The 18,498-nt window shown below is 32.2% G+C and overlaps 1 protein-coding gene across 1 annotated transcript in view; it reads right to left on the reverse strand.

Annotated features, from left to right (window-relative positions):
• Positions 1-18,498, reverse strand: part of LOC128397432 (dopamine D2-like receptor) — a 106,822-nt gene that overhangs the window by 85,416 nt on the left and 2,908 nt on the right. The gene's annotated exons all lie outside the window — the stretch shown is intronic.

Genomic DNA, 18,498 nt, shown 5'->3' on the forward strand with positions numbered 1-18,498 from the left:
GGCCTTAAAGAGATAGACATGAATTAAGATTGAGATGATGACATGTTACAAGCAACAAGTCCCACTGACAAGAACAGCATCATCATCACATCATGAAATCATTCAGGTTCATATATCTTCATCTTACTCTTTCATTACAATTCTGATATACAGAGCTGCTCAAATTCTCATGAACCTTCGTACTCATAGCTATCGGGCCATTCTAACCACGAACGGTATACATCGAGTATTGACTGACCTAAAAACAGCGAGATTTAAGGTCATTTTGTGAATAGAACGCTTTGAAGCCATTTGGATTTCCTTAGGTGGAGTATATTTGATGGACCAATCTTCATTTTCTGGTATTGTTGTTGATGCAATTTCTGACGAAACTTGATATTTACACGCAATCGTTTCGAAAGAAATTTTAACCTAATAAAAAAGTTGTGAATCAATTCCAAAAATTGAATAAACCAGATTTAAGAGAAATATCAAAAAATAACATTCTGTAAATTGAAAGACCATCAAGAGTTAATTGCTATCGTAGTAATAGATCAACAATGAGGTTGATAATTTAATTTAGAGAAACACTTTTACTGTTTAAAAAGTGAAAACTTTGTTAGGTATTAATACACTTTCGATATCCATCTCAACATGAATTTTCATGAATGTCCTGTTAAGATGATCATGGAATAAATCTGATAACTTGGCTCAAATTATTTTGACTTTTTTTCGAATTGGTGAAAAATGTTATTTCTTCAAGTTTGAAATTCAATTTCATCTATCGTAGGAGGAGTTTATCTTTTCTCTTACGTTCTGGTTAACATGGAAAATTGGAATTGATGTTTTCCTCTGTAATATTTTTCTTCCTATTGAACTATTTTTTTGTTCTCAAGAATCAAAAGATAATCAAAAATTGAGTTTTACTTTTATGTTTTTCAATTCAATTCCAGCTGAACATCAGGTAAACCTCTGATAAACCATAGAGAACGAGAGATAGAGAGAGATGGAGGATTAGGATGAAGAGGAAACCGTAATCATCATGGATAACTTTTTTTCTGCTTCTTTTACCTTCCACTTTTGCAATATATCAAGTTAGACAAAGAGTAATATTCACATGAGATTTTACTTTTCATCAATTTCACCTTCATCATCATCTTCACTCTTTCACATCTCTCATCTTCTTCATTTTTCTCTCCTTGAAAAATGTTTCTCTCTGTGGTTTATTCTCTCTCTCTCTCTCTCACTCTCTCTACTATTAGAATACAATTCAACATAACTCTTCAACATTGTCAATAGAACTGAAAATCTGTAGAGTATCTTGAATGGAAAACAAGATGAAAAATTGTAAGAAAAAGTGGAAGTGATGACGGTAGAAATTTCTGTCTATCTGCTGGTGTGGATAATGAAAAAAAATCGAAGACACATAAATTACTCACGCAAAGTCCCTCGCCCACCACCCACCAACCTTTATCCTCGAAGTTTCTGATAACAAAATCGTTGAATAGTTTTTTCATCAACTACTATTTTCCACTACACTCTTGGTACATCTTCATCAATCTTTACACTTTCTCCCAGCTCAACAGCTCCTTTCTACCTCTCTTAAAATCATTCTATCTCTCCATCTCTCTACATCCTTGCATCCTCATCATTTTCCTTCATCTTCTTCCGTGACATAATTTTCTTTCCCTTCCATGATCAGCTAGTAGATATTTCTTATCATGCTTCTAAAAAAGGTAAACAATCACAAAGATGATGTAACAGGAAAATCTTCATGAAAAGATAATAAAACCTCTGGAAATGATACTGAGCCATGATGATGGTCAACAGTAACACAAATACACACACACACATCAACTCGATAGATGAAAAGAAAAAGAGTTAAACTTAGGAATCAGAATTTTCTCTATTCGAATCATGAAATGAATGAAAAGAAAGAGATAATTATATTAAATTAATACACGAATATAATTTTAATCATTATTTTCTTTTCGATTCTTTCTACTCTCATGTGTATTAAATACAATTAACCAAACATACCCACACAAACCACTCAGTTTACCTGAAGAAAAGTTGAAAAACAAGAAGAAGAAAAATTAATAACCATTATATTCAGAATAAATTATTATTAAAGGTGACCATGAGATTTAAATATCTTGAGACAAATTCAGAGATTCAGTCCATTGAAAAAACAGTAAAATCTACAACTATTGTTATATTTATTTCTTTATCTTTTATTTATGAATATTACATAAGTGCAAAGTTATTATTTATTATTATCCTCAAATGAATTTGTATTTAATATTGAATATTGTTATCATGGTAAAAGAAATGAAAATAAAGTTGAACCTTTTACTCCTGAGGATATATTAATAACATGATAATATTTATTTATATTTATGGAATCTGAGTATTGACTGAATGGACTGAACCTTTTTTTTGCCTCATGTTCATCATTATCATTACATAAATATTATATTTTCAATATATTACATTGGAGACAATTGTTAACCAATCAATCAGAATTGATTGTTTGTCTCTATTGAAAATCTAAACCATCAAGGGAAAATCAAGAACCAATCAATCTGATCATGTCAAGGTCAAGGTGGAAATTCATATACAATATTCAACCCATTGAATTAATTGTTTGAAATTCAATATCAATCCTCACAGGTAAGGTTACAATTGGAATCATCATCAATCATAATTAATTTACTTTAGCTTTTTTATTAATAGTAACAATCAATTGATCACCAATGAAATAATATAACAATCATGATAACTCATCATGAACATGATATTTATATTGTTATCTCAATCCCCGGATGGATTAGTGAGAAAAAATAAATAAATAATACACAAAACGATAACTGATTAAGTAAATTTCGTAATGGTGTTTACTTTAATTCAATCTGATTCAGTATTTTGATATATTTCAAGTTGCTTGTTATAATATAACAACAACAACAACAATATAATACACATATAAACATTATGATGATAAAAAATAGCAAACAGATTCAATCATGATGAGGATGATGAAATTATCATTATTGGATTTATATTGTAGTTTCCTTTGGTTTTATCCAATTGAATTTGCATTGGAAAATGCATTAAGATGATCATCTTGTTCAAGTTAAAGAGGAAAGTTCAGTTGTCTGAGTCTTTTATTCTTGTTATTCAATTGACAGGGAAAAATAAAAGTTCATGATTATATATAAATGATTTAATTCAGTTATAATTTATCATGTAAGCTTGATTTTCATCACGGAATCAAAAGGTTTGTTCATCAGGATTGTTTGCCATTTGCAATCATAACTATAATTGTAACAATCTTATCACATCATCATCATCGTCGTCATGAACCTCAACTCAAAGTTACTATCATGCAATTTCAAATTGATCTGAAAGATTCACAATTCTCCTTCTCATCTTATCAAGTCTTAATTAAAGTTGATTATCACTGATGCGAGAATATATTGATTATCACGAGAGATAAGAAAGTGAAAGTTCAGAAAAGTTCAAGATAGATTCAGTGAAGTAAAATCCTTTTCACTACAATGATCATGGAAAATACCATGTTAATCAAGGTGATCGTCAACTTTTATTATTTACTAATTATTATCACTGATATTGAGATCTAACTAATCTCATGAGGTATTAATATATTTATAATTATAAAGTCCGAAAGGTTTTGACTTCTCCTTTATACTTTCCTATCATAATCATTTAATGAATAAAAGTAATATTTTTCATTGGAATTAAAAATTCAACATGAAAAATATACATGTATGTACATGTACTCTGATTTTGAGTTTTCAGGGGAAAAAGGAGAACATAAAAGCAAATTAAATATTAATAACCTTGTTATCTGATTTAACATTATTATCAATAGATTATCATGATAATGAGTCAAGTTAATTAACAGGTTAGTTTATCAGCTACAGAAACAATGAAAAAACATAGAAAATGCTAATGCTTAGGCTAATACATTTATTAGTAAATGAACTCGGAACTCTTGAGTTGTTTTTTGAGCAAAGTGAAGGCTTTACTTTCAAAAAAGATTCTGGGCTCACTTGATTTATCGCCGAGGCTACTCAATATTTTTGGACACCTTCAGCCCGAAATTTAATGAAGCTCTTGAAAGCTGCTAGATCATGGCAATATTAAACGAGTTATCTGAATTGTGAGTGATAGAAAACTAGAAAAGAATGAGAAATTTTTGAATCTCCAATTCATTGTGTTTGTTTTTATTAAACAGAGTGTCCAAGTCAAATATTCAGTAGCTTTTCGAGTTCTCAAGATGAAACAATTGTATAAATTATTTCGAGGACATTTGTCGTAATTTTGTTGCAACAAAGTTGAGTTTATTACTCAATTTCTTAAAGTTATCTCATACAAAATATTGATATCCATGATGTTTACCAACTGCTTCAGCTCTAAGACTTGGCCAGTTATCGAAAATAACTTATGTTATCATTGAAAGTTATGTGACTGGATATTATTAATAATTAGATACTGAGATATTATTTACGTTAGTTTTCAATCTTTTGTGTTACCATGATCAAGTTTTGATTCGGTACGAGACCAACAAGCAGAAAATTGAGCAAATTTGTTGCTACCGAAAGTGGTCAGTGCCCAGTTTCCTAAAACACTAGCCCTGATATTACTGTATCTCGTGTTTTTAGATGTTCTTTATCAATTATGATGCTATCAATCTAATATCTGGGACAGTTATCAACTTTATGGTCGCTCGAAAAAAAAATTCGATTTCTATTTCTTATTATTCAATATACCGTCTTGGTAACGTCAACCTCACAATGTACATCATAATCATTGACAGAATACAGAATGGAAACCAATCGGTCATCAGAAACTACATATGTTAATAAATTATTTCTAATACAATTGGGATGTGATAATTAAGTGCTAATTATTTTGTCAGTAGTAACAATTGATTATTTTAAAGTTTCCATATCAACAGGGAACCATTTCTGTTCCAGCGCCTTGATGAGCATGATAATACATTAATAGGTAAACTCGAAACCCTTGAGTTATATAATGTTACATGTTTATCAGAGGGAATTTGCTGTCAGGATAATATCATTAGAATACAATGAAATTTTCACAGTTATATTGTTCAATGTAAAATTTACAGTGTCACCATCATTATATTCACTCCATGTGATGAAATATAAATACATGTATATCTATGACTCTTTCTCTGAATGTATGGCTAAAGCAGAAAAAGAATAAATAAAAAACGGGAATCGCCCAAGGCAGAAACACAACAATATTAATAATTCAAATGCTATCTTTTTGCATCTCTTGTATCATCAACAAGGAAGTGAAAAGAAAAAAAATCTTAAGATTGTCATTAGTATTCATTCATAGATGATAATGATAGGGAAGATTGTGGAGAAATGTATTCAATGATTCATGGGAATTCATTCATTTCCATTTTACCGTTTTTTCTGTCATGATGTAAATGAATCATGACCTTGAATAAATACACAAAGTTCATCATTTAGCTCTCTCTCTCTCTCTCTCTCTCTCTCTCTCTCTCTCTCTCTCTCTCTCTCTCTCTCTCTCTTCTCTCCGGAGTTCAACTTTCTCACCGACTTCACATTCATCTCGAATTTTCATCTTCACATATAATATGAATAAATCACATAATCTTGTCTACAGTTAATCTTGAGATTTTCTTCATTTATCTCTAATCATTATTGTGAAAGCAGGGAGAGAGAGAGAGAGAGAGAGAGAGAGATAGAGAGAGAGATAGAGAGAGAGAGAGATCGAAAATGTCATTTTGAACATTTTTTTCTTATTCTAAGTAATATCATATGATGATGATCTTCACCATGATCAAACTAATCGCCTCCAATAATCTTGTCAAACCTACACCCAAAGTCCAAAATGACGACATATTAAATTCAGTCCCTGAACATTAACCTTTTCCATATGATGATGAACATCACAACCGTCATCATGGTGTTATATTTATGTATTGATGAGAATGATTTAATACTCATCATTATTAATATAATTGAGAGATTGATGATAATCAGAATAATATTAATGTAAAAGTAATGATAATGAGGCAAGAAAAAGTTACTTCTTGTTTGCCAACGATTAAAAATGAATTCAAAGTTATTTGTTGGAGTTTTCAGTTCCAATGAATGAATAATGATTTCAAAAATTGTCACGACATTCAAACAATCAAGGTTATAATAACAGGAACAAAAAAAAGCATAATAAATGAGAAAGTTAATGAATGAATGAGTAAGTAAATTAATGGAAATCTTAACAATCAATCAAAGTCAATCACAACTCAAAGGATAATAATAGTATTTACCTAACGGTAGAGCAAAAAAAAAACTTCTAGACTTAGTAAAGTGAAGGTGAATTGAGATACAATTAAAGGATTGGAAGAGTAAATCTTTTCCTCTCCAATCATTAGAATCCTTAATTCATCCGGAATCACAATTAAATCACCTTTCCAATCACAAAGAGATTAAAGTTTGACTTTTATATTACACGAGAAACAATTGAATTGTAGCTTAGACAATCAAAAATAATCATCGGAATAATTAATTGTATCATCAAGATTAATCTTAATTTTATCTTACACAATGACACACCCAATAGGTAAGGTGGATAAATGAATGAAACAAATGATGAGAAAACTTTTACACTTGATCATTGATTTTAATTTACTTTCTATTCACAATTAACTAACAAATTACCTTCATCAATGAATGTTAATTATCATGATGATTAAGTTTATCTATTATTATACAATAAAACTATTCAATTGATGGAATAATAAAATAATAACATTCACCTATGAGGATTAATACTCATTGAAGGGTAGAAAAATCGGAAACCCAATTAACCCTCATATTTGAATCACTCAGTGATTTGTTTCCCTCCATTTTTCTTATTTCATTTCATTAACTCTTCCAAAGCTCATTCAGCTTAATTATGCTTATTCTTGTTTTCAATTTATCTTTAATTTTCATTTACCTGAACTTTGTAAACCTTTCCTTTATTATATCTTAGATATGTAATTGATCATTGAATGATTTCTAAGTTCTAACCAGAACAATTAACTGATTCAATTGTCACTTTTACATCTAAAGATGTCTCTTTTTAAGTTACCAAAATCTTGGTCAATAAGGAAAGAGAATCTTTTTCTCTGTCTATTTTACTCTTTCTCCTCTTTCTTTATTGTTAACGCTTTTTCAAGCCTAAGAGATTAACAATGGTGAACACTTAGTGTTATCTTCAACCCTTAACAATATTGTTAACCATAAATGGTAAAGATGACAAACTCATCATCTCTTTTGGATTAGTATTAACACTATTATGTTATTCCCCCAATTCGATTAATCAAGTTTAATTTCACTTTAAGTTTCCCCCGTTTTTTATTTCTAAGAAATCTTAATGTTTACCATTGTAACTCTTCAGTTCTAATTCTACTTTCAAAGTAATCACATTAGTGCTCTTCTTGTTACCTTGTGTTCTCATTTTCAATTTTGTTCAATTTCAATAAAACCTAATAGTTTAACTATTTCCGTGTTCCTCACATTTCAACTATTCACAATTCTCATCACTTAGTGATCTCTAATTACTTATTAATAGAGTAATTAGTCTCCGAAGAAGAAGATCCTGAAAGAATCTTGGTTTCTGTAGTGAGCAGATTAATCTCCTGAACTCTTGTGTTTATATCTTTTAAAGATATCGCTTCTTAGTTTATTTTGGTTCTTCCATTTTGAATTGAAATAAATTTCTCACCTCACAATTTGGCGAGGTTACCAGGATCTTCTCTTTCATCTCCGATCAATCATTGATATTTTGTGTTTAGTTTTCTTTGTGTAACTCAAACATGGGTCCTAAACGAGGTCGAAAAAAGACAACTACTCAAGGTAATGTTTCTGTTTCTGATGAAACTGTCCACACTTCTCCTCAACAACCTTCTCAACTTCCACCTACTCCTGTTGTTACAAGGCGAAGACAACAATCCATTGTTATGGATGAGAAATCTCTTAGAGATATTGATTATACTGAAACTCTTTCTCTATTTGATTTATGGAATTCTACTCCACCTTTACGCTCATTAGCAACTAAACGCTTAACTGAGATAATTAAAACTAACTTGTTACTCCTTGGTGAAAATCTTACTCAAGATGAAATTCTTGATTTACCTGTTGGTGAATTGAAAAATCAACCTATCCCTGAGTGGATCTCTGATTTACGTATGAATGGAATCTCTGAGAATGAAATTCAAACTTTCGTTAAGACTATTGGTAAAGATGATGAAGTCATCATTAATCTTAGTCATTCTGAACTTTTTGGACTACCATTATCCCTTGGATCTCTCAACAAGATAAAAACCGTTTTGAACACTTATGGTGCAGATATTACTGAACCATCAACATCTCAAGCTTCATATCATTCTAATGATTCTCCATTTTCAACAAATGCTCTCGTCGAAATTGTTAAACAATTGAAAAATGATCCTCATGTTCCCGAATTTCAGAAAGGCGAAGATCAATTTCAATGGTTGGTAAAGACGCGTGACCGTTTAGCTAAGGAAAACGTGGATGATGCCACTCGATTGAGACTTTTACAAAAGTCCATGACTCACGAGATCAAAGCCGCTGCTGTTGAATTAGAATCAATTATTGATTATAACAATTATGTCGAATCTCTCTTCGAAAAACTTCGAACACCCGAAAGCCAATACAGTGCCGATTTTGAATTGCAACAATGTCGCTTTCACCCTGAAGATCACCCTGAAAAGTTTTTCGGTGATATGAAAAGATTGGTAAGTAAATCCCTTGGTGAGGTAAATGAACGAGTTTTTCTTTCTCTTTTGATTCAACATATTCCTAAATATATAAGAGATGATATTTATACATTGAGTATAAATGATGATAAGACAAAAGTCTTCAATTTCTTAACCCGAAAACATTTTGATTATCAATTGTCTATGAAAGAAAGACAAAAAGACAAAGATAAGTCTAGACAAGGTAAACCTTATGATAAAGAAAAATCATCTTCTGGTAAACTTTTCAAAAGTAACAACTTTGGCTCTAACAATAGCAATTCATCATCGTACAAATCATCATCAAGAGATAATCAAAATAAATCTCATCGACCTTCTGGTTCATCTACTAAAGGATGTAGATATTGCAAAGATGAAAATCATACGATTGAAAATTGTGTTAAATTAGTTGAAAGACGAAAGAAAGAAGCTGCTCAACAAAATCGTAATTCATCTAATACAACCGTTCCCGCCATTGCTAATTATCCCGCTAATATGACTTCTCTTGTTCCTGATACATCAATCATTGATAATTCAGCCTCAACTCCACAAGAGACCGTTCAATCAAATATTCGTGAACCGATTCAAAGTGCGATTCGAAATCCACCCATTGCCTTTGCAACATCAAGAAATGTTCAACAACTTACTAAAGTAGGAAACATTGATCATATGCCACAAATCAACCTTCGACTTTGTTCACCCAACAAAGAATTTCTAAAAGAAGGTAAAGTGTTAATTGACACTGGTGCTTCTATTTGTGCCGTTGATTATGGATTGGCCAAGGAACTTGATGTTCATACTGTTCCATTGAGTCGATATCTCAAAGGGATAGCCTCTGACTCTTATGTTAATGCTGTTGGATTTGCTTATGCTATGGTCAAGCACGTTGACATGGAGGAAACCAGAATTATCAAGCTCCAAATCTGTAAGAACTTTGATCCAGTTTTTCTTCTTGGTAATGCTTTCATTCATGTGTATTATATGAATATCGCATCTGATGGTAATGAATTTAAAATAACTACCAAAGAAAATCCCGATTCTATTGAATATGAAAATCCCGATTTTTATTTCCGATTTTGCACTCCCGATGAAACTGATTATATTATTGAAACTTCAATTAAAGTAACTGGTAACAATTATTCAGATTACATCTTAAGTAATTCTTCTAATTCATCCGCTAACCCTAATAATGATAATCATTTAACCCAAATCACTCCCACAAAATTCAAAGAATTCCCTGAAAACTCTTTTATCGCTAAAACCGATATCTTAAATAATCAAGAAATGATTGAAATTCAGAATGAAAAACTTAATCTTTCTCTCGTTGAGAAAATCAAACAAAAAATTAACCCACAATTAAGTGTCGATCAACAAGATCAACTCTTTGAATTACTGAATTCTTATCAAGATATTTTTGCTAAACATAAACATGATCTTGGTTATGTTCCTTCTTCAGTTTGCCCCGTTTTCATTGATTTAGAAAATCAAATCGTTCCTTATCAGAAACCCTACAACTGTTCAATAACTCGTCGTGAAGAGTTCAAAACAATAATTAATGAATTGTTAGAACATGATTTGATAGAACCATCAAATGCTCCCGGTGGTTCTCCTGCAATTTTAGTCCCTCGTTCCGATGGTTCACCAAGAATGGTTATTGATTATCGGTTATTGAATCGTATAACTAAGGTGCCTCAACACCCAATGCCTAGAATTGATGATTGTCTTGAAGTTGTTCGTGGTGGAAAATTTTTCAACATGTTCGATTTAGCCCAAGGCTATCATCAAATTGAACTATCACCTTCAGAAAGGGAAAAAACTGTGTTCGTTACCCCCGACGGTAAATATCAGTATAAGAGACTCCCCATGGGACTCTCAGGTGCTCCTTTTACCTTTCAACGTTTCATGAATCAAGTCCTAGATGGACTCCAATATAAAGACTGTATCGGATATTTTGATGATATACCTGTTGTTGGAAAAAACTTTCTTGAATTATTGAATAATACTCAACAAGTGGTGGATCGACTACGTAAATTTAACCTCAAGGTTAAGCCTGAAAAATGTACCTTTGGTGCAACTGAAATTTTACTTCTTGGTCACCTTGTTTCTGGCGATGGAATCAGACCAGATCCCAAAAAAGTTCAAGCTTTAGTTAACCTCCCTTATCCACGGAATATCAGAGAATTACAATCCCTATTAGGATGTTATAATTACTTCAGTCGGTATATTCAAAATTATTCTAATATCGCTGCCCCCTTATATCGTCTCATCTCAAAGGAAAGAAAATTCAAAATCCTCCCAGCCGATAAAAAAGCTCTCGATACCTTGAAAAATTCATTACTCAACACTACGTTGTTGGTACATTTCAACCCTAATCTAAGGAGAAAAATCTCCGTTGATGCCTCCGATATTGCTGTTGGTGGTATATTGCTACAGGAAGACGATAAATCTGAGAATTATAACTCTGAAACCCCCATTGAAGAAATCAAAGATTGGTTACCAATAAGTTTCTTCTCCCAAAATTACTCAAACATCAACTTCATTACTCTGTTTCTGAAAAGGAACTTCTTGCAATCCTAGTTGGAATCTACAAATATACTCATTATCTTGATGGTGAAAAATTCTTAGTCGAAACTGACCATCATGCTCTCTGCCAATTAACCAAAATTAATTTCAAGAATTCAAGGTTACAGAGATGGTCCATTATGCTTTCGGCATTCAATTTCAAAGTGATTTACCGAAAAGGTTCAACTCATCCCCTGATTGTTTTTCCGTTACCAATCAGAATGGGATCATCGTAAGACTATCGATCCAGAGGAAGAATTTTTGGATAAAGTGTTTCTTAGCGAGTACATCATCGATCCGGAAGATTATCACTATCATGATATCGGTATGAACTTAATCAATCTTTCTTTTGAATCCCCATTACTGTCACCCAATGTTCTTAAAGAACCTCCCAGTATATTTTATACATCGGAAACTGAAATCAATCATTTAAAACCTCAATCAACATCTCGAGCTGAATTTTCCTTATGGAAGGAAAAAGTCCGATTAAGACAAAAGGAAAATGTCGATATTCAAAATATCATTCTTCAAATGGAAAATCCAAATTCAATTGCTGCTAAAAGATATACGATTAAAGATGATCTTTTATATCGTAAAGATACTCGTACTCCCTTTGGTTCAAGATTGGTGATTGACAAGATAATCTTGAAAGAAATTTTTCAACATGAACACGAATCACCGTTAGGAGGTCACTTTGCGACCGAGAAAACGTATTTAAATATCGCTAGACGATTCTGGTGTAAATACCTTTACGAGGAAGTGAAAATTTTATGTGACTCGTGCATGACTTGTAACCTAACGAAACCTTCAAATGTGATTTATGTTGACCCATCAACAAAACCAATCCCCAGAGAAATTTTCGAGCGATTTGAACTTGACGTGCAAGGTCCAATTTCAATCGGAAATAGTAAGAAGTATATTCTCGTTCTTGTTGACGTTTTATCTCGATACGTCTATGCAAAATTAACCAACAATCAAACTGCTAAAACAGTTATAAACTTTTTGTCCCTCTTCTTTAACCAATTTGGTTACCCTAAATTTATTCAGACCGATCAAGGTACTAATTTCTTATCAGAATCAGTCTCTGAATTTTTCAAGATAAATGGTATTAGCCATGATGTTTCCACTCCTTATCATCCTCAATCCCAAGGAATTGTAGAACGATGCAATCGGACAATTGCTGAACGTCTACGAACTTATGTTTCCGAAAATGGAACTAAAAATTTCAAACTTGCTCTTGAAGCTAGTCTTTATGCAATTAATTCATCGGTGCATAAAATTACTCGATTTAGTCCGTACTATTTAGTATTCGGTAGAGAACCGAATAAACCTCTTGATAATTATCTATCAATAGACCACAACTCCCCGGTCAATGTTATTCAAGCTCGTAAGCTCGCATTTGCAAGATTAAATGCTCAACAATTGTACCAAATTAATCGCACTAAAATGCTCCATCCTCAATCTCCATATAAACTTGGTGATTTCGTTTTGGTCAGAAATGAATCGATGGATTCTTCAATATCTAAGAAACTTAGAAATAAGTTCCATGGTCCTCATCTCATTTGTGGAATCAGAAAAGGTTCACTTTTACTGTTAGATTTAGATGATCTTGGATTATTTACCGTAAATGTTTCAAACACCAAACTTTACAAAGGAAAAATTTCACCAGAAATGCAATCTCTTAGAGATAATCATTTTAATCCCGATTCTTATCTTGAAACAGAAAACTTTAATACCCCTGAAATCAATAGACAGACAGAAATTCATCTCAAGACTTTAACTGAACAAGAAAATATTATTGATTCTATTTCTGATCAAACCGAGATCAACCCTGAAAATGATCAATCAAATCACTCAAGTGATATTCATTCAACTCATTCTCATCCCAATCTAAATGATTTTATTGAAACAACGAATGAGAAAAACTCATTTCCATTGAATCAATCTAATGATAATTTGTCTAAATCTCGAGAATCAGTTACTGATATTTCTCATTTTCCAATTTCCAAATCAAGAAGAAAATATAAAACTTCTGATAAACTCATTGCTGAACAATCTACTTTGAATAATTCCGACAAACCTTTAACTCGATATCAAAGAAAAAATCAGAATATTTTTATTCTTTATTCCTTTTACATGATATCAACAAGTGAGGAAAAATTTGAATTTTCTATTGAAAATTTGAATCAACAAGTTTTATTGCTGAAGCAATTTAATTTTCTAAATTTAAATTTGCCGAATTTTAATTATTCAAAGAACAATAGAGAAGGCGTTACTGTCGCATGTCAATTGTTCGCGCCATCTTCTTCTACCTCTGTCACATTAACTCTTTTGTCACCATATGACTATAATCATTTTCTGTTTTCTCCAAATTCTCTTTCGAATTTTCTCTTAAATTCTATTTTCTCTTTGAGATTTTCTATCAAAATTTTACTCATTTCGATTAATTACTCATTTAATTGTGAACAATTATTAATTAATTCAAATTGTGTTAAAAAATTAAGTCTTAAACTTGTGATAAGTTTTAAGTGGTACTCTTATAGCTTTAGCTATCTCAAGTGTGACTCTTTTGTATCATCGTCATCCATTTTGGATTTTAAACGCTCATTCACTTTGCTTTTAAACTCTTATCAAAGCTTAATTAAGCAGTTAATTATCATTAAAGTGATTCATCAATTGCCGCTTAATCAAATTTTTACGATGGATAAAAACTCTCAGTCAACCCCAACACCTATTAGTGTTTCTCAAGAGCCCCGACCTTCAACTTCAACTCAACGTAAGCCTTTGGCTTTTTATCGCTCCTTAGTAGAGGAAGATTCTGATTTCGATACTGATACTGAACGTTCACCTGTGCTCCATCTTGGTCGACCTGGTACTCCACCACCTCACAAGGATTGGCCTTGTTACTCTCTTGACTCTCAAACACATAGTGTTAATATCGACCGAAATTCATCATCAGTTACTGATCAAAAACTCACTCATCTCAAGAACTTTCCTCCATTGAAGACAATTCGTTTTCCTTCACCTGAAATTTATCCATCACCATCTCTAAAGAGATCATTATCAATTGAATCGTTGAATCTGATCGATCTAAAAAGACGAAAAATGAACCCAAAGGAACCTGAACATGGTAAAGGTAAAGTTGATTTTCAATCTCCTTCTGATTTGTCTCAACCTTCTACTTCGAGAAAATTTCCTAAAAGATACTTGGGACCAAATGATTACTGTTTCGAAGAAAATGAATACCCTGTTCCTCTTCCTACCTCAGATCCACCAGAACATTTTTCTCTTGAAAATTTTAAAAGAATCCAACAACTTGTTAAGATTAAATCCGAAGGATTTAAAGTCATTTATTCTAAATATGAGAAAATGATTAGGGAAAAATTGTATCTCAATCTCTATCAAGATAAATCGATCTTTTCAATTCCTCTTCCTAAAATTCCTAAAGGAATATCTAAAAGCTCAGTCATTCATGAGACTCTAACTGATTTCATACATGAAATCAGGTGCTTCTTTTGTGAACAGATAGCGTTGATTCCTAAGGAATGTAATTTTTGTCGCAATTGGTACTGTTCTGATTGTATCAAGTTTACTCAGGAATTGATTAAGATTCTCCAACTAACTCCGATGTTACAATGTAACAAATTCATCTGTTTGTTTCCGAATTGTATTAAACAATTTGCTCTCATTGATGATTATCCAACCTTCAGTGAAGTTCCCCATTCTCAAACTTACGTTAATTATCGTAATTGTAAATTTATTTGTCGCTACACTTTATGCCTCAAGCATTTCAGTTCAAATCTTCTTTATCCTCATGAAACTCAGTGTAGATTAGGATTATTCCGACAAGAGATTGACATCGATTCAATCGAAATTTTCAGAAAAGGTAATTCCATGAAAGCTTTAGTCGCCTCGAACCCTAAAAGGTTAATGAGTTATATTCCTGCTCATATCAAGTGTACACCCAAGCCTCAGATTACCTACTCATCTCACATGTTCGATGCTTCTCAGAAATTTGAACTTTTTGCGTGCCTTCTTCACAATAGAGAAGAAAATCCAGAAGATAAGTTATTATCACCCGCTCTCATCCGATCCCAAACTAACCTTCGACTTGGTTTTTGGACTACTTATGCCAAAACCAAAGATCCCACTCAACCTTTAAGTGAAGAAGAAGAGTTTACTCAAGCCTTAGGCTTCCCACCGATCCACAAATATGATCCCGCTCCCTCTCGACCACGAACCATTAAATGGTCAAAAGTTCCAAAGTATCTTCTCGATGATAGTGAAGAATGGTTGAGATTATCTCAAGGTAGATATGAATTCAACCGACCTCTCAGTTCACTATCGACATCCCATGATACTGGTGGTCGAATCAATCCATTTATTAAAATTAATCCTCTCTCACGTCTAAGTGATGAAGAACAAGAAAATGTTCGACAATCAATTAACAATTGGTTTCCATTTCATTGAGAATTCTCTGAAACCGAAGTTACTCCAACAACCACTGACCCCAAAAGCTCATTCAAAGAGCTAATAGACGAAATAAAGCCACCAATATATTCAACCATATTATATTTTGAGATCGAAGATCTTAAATTCAAACATCAACAATTGATTAAGGATAATATGGACGATAATCCTGATAAATTAAATGTCTACTCAATACATGCCGCTTATGTTAGAAATCGAAGATCTAATTCATCCGGTGAAATCGTTTCGCCCCACATCCAGTATGGATTGTGATTATCGATGGAAATTGTGAAATCGTATATGAAACTCTTATCCATTATGTTTCAGTCGATTACATGGACACCAAATATCACGGGCTTCGTATCGAAGATATTAAATTTGGTAAAAATCTTGGATCTGTTAGAGATCAAGTGATCACTTATTTGGCCTCAGCCAAGTGTATCGTTGGTGCTGGTCTTTTGACATTGTTTCAATCACTTCAATTTGCCTCAGTCGAAATTGATATTTTAAGACCAAAGTTACGAGATGTAACTATCTATTTCTCACCATACAGATCATCTCCTGCCTCCCTCTCCCTGATTTCATTCTTGATTTTTTCTGGTTACACCATTTCATCCAGACCACATTCTCCCGCCGTTGAAGCTCTGACAGCCATGCGATTATACATGGGATTCTGGCAAGAAATTGAATCGAAAGTCGCTGAAACTGGTCAAGGAATACACAATCAAGCTCTGAAATATTATCTTAGAAACTCAAAAGTTTCTCATCTTCATCAAATTTACTCTAATCTTGTCGCCTCTAAAAAGGCTAATTGGCCACCAAACTGGTCATATTTTCATCATCATGAGACAATTCCAAGTTATGATCAATTTTCTTGTGTCTCTCCATCTTCATCATCAACACCATCACCATCATCAACCAAAAATACTCATTCCTCTTCAAAAGGAACCATCAGCTCACCAAATCAAAACCCTAATTCAATCAAAGAATCATCTACTAATGATTCATCCATTGTATCGATGCCTACTAATTCCCTACCATCAACTGTTCGTTTCATTATCGATGGTAATCCTGATCCAAATTTACCTGATCCTCTAATTCCTGAACAATCATCTTCCCAAAGATCATCAAACTTCACTCTGAACACCCGATCGGACGAAAATCTCTCAGAGATGAACTTATTCCAAGATGAACTTCTATCTACAACTTCTAACCCACCATCTAATCCCAATAATTCATCTGAACGATTCAATTCAACTCAAGAATTACTCTCAACCCAGGAATCCAGACAATCATTTGAATCTCTAGATTCATCCCGTCCCTCTGATGCTACTTCCGAATTCCCGTCATCTCAAATTCGTAGAGATTTATTTTACCCCGTAGGACAGAATAATGTCGTTCAACAAAGTCCACCAGGAAGGATTCAAAATGCCGTCTTAATGAGGGTACTCCATTTTAACCGTGGAGACTGAAGGGTAGAAAAATCGGAAACCCAATTAACCCTCATATTTGAATCACTCAGTGATTTGTTTCCCTCCATTTTTCTTATTTCATTTCATTAACTCTTCCAAAGCTCATTCAGCTTAATTATGCTTATTCTTGTTTTCAATTTATCTTTAATTTTCATTTACCTGAACTTTGTAAACCTTTCCTTTATTATATCTTAGATATGTAATTGATCATTGAATGATTTCTAAGTTCTAACCAGAACAATTAACTGATTCAATTGTCACTTTTACATCTAAAGATGTCTCTTTTTAAGTTACCAAAATCTTGGTCAATAAGGAAAGAGAATCTTTTCTGTCTATTTTACTCTTTCTCCTCTTTCTTTATTGTTAACGCTTTTTCAAGCCTAAGAGATTAACAATGGTGAACACTTAGTGTTATCTTCAACCCTTAACAATATTGTTAACCATAAATGGTAAAGATGACAAACTCATCATCTCTTTTGGATTAGTATTAACACTATTATGTTATTCCCCCAATTCGATTAATCAAGTTTAATTTCACTTTAAGTTTCCCCCGTTTTTTATTTCTAAGAAATCTTAATGTTTACCATTGTAACTCTTCAGTTCTAATTCTACTTTCAAAGTAATCACATTAGTGCTCTTCTTGTTACCTTGTGTTCTCATTTTCAATTTTGTTCAATTTCAATAAAACCTAATAGTTTAACTATTTCCGTGTTCCTCACATTTCAACTATTCACAATTCTCATCACTTAGTGATCTCTAATTACTTATTAATAGAGTAATTAATCTCCGAAGAAGAAGATCCTGAAAGAATCTTGGTTTCTGTAGTGAGCAGATTAATCTCCTGAACTCTTGTGTTTATATCTTTTAAAGATATCGCTTCTTAGTTTATTTTGGTTCTTCCATTTTGAATTGAAATAAATTTCTCACCTCACATCATCGTTTTCAATCACAAAGATTCATTGAAATGACTAACAATTAACTAACTAAGGTATTCAAAGATAAATTTGCCAATTCAATTAATAATTTGAAATTAATTTTCATTCATTCATTCATTCATTCATTCATTCATTCATGATATAATCAATAGTTTTCTCGCTAAATTGATATTAGAATTCAAATATAATTGAATAATAATCATCAATATTATCACCATTATCACCAGTTAATTATCATTTGCATGATTTA

Source organism: Panonychus citri, unplaced genomic scaffold (assembly GCF_014898815.1).
Source record: "Panonychus citri isolate SS breed McGregor unplaced genomic scaffold, ASM1489881v1 Contig00001, whole genome shotgun sequence".
NCBI classification, from domain to species: domain Eukaryota; kingdom Metazoa; phylum Arthropoda; class Arachnida; order Trombidiformes; family Tetranychidae; genus Panonychus; species Panonychus citri.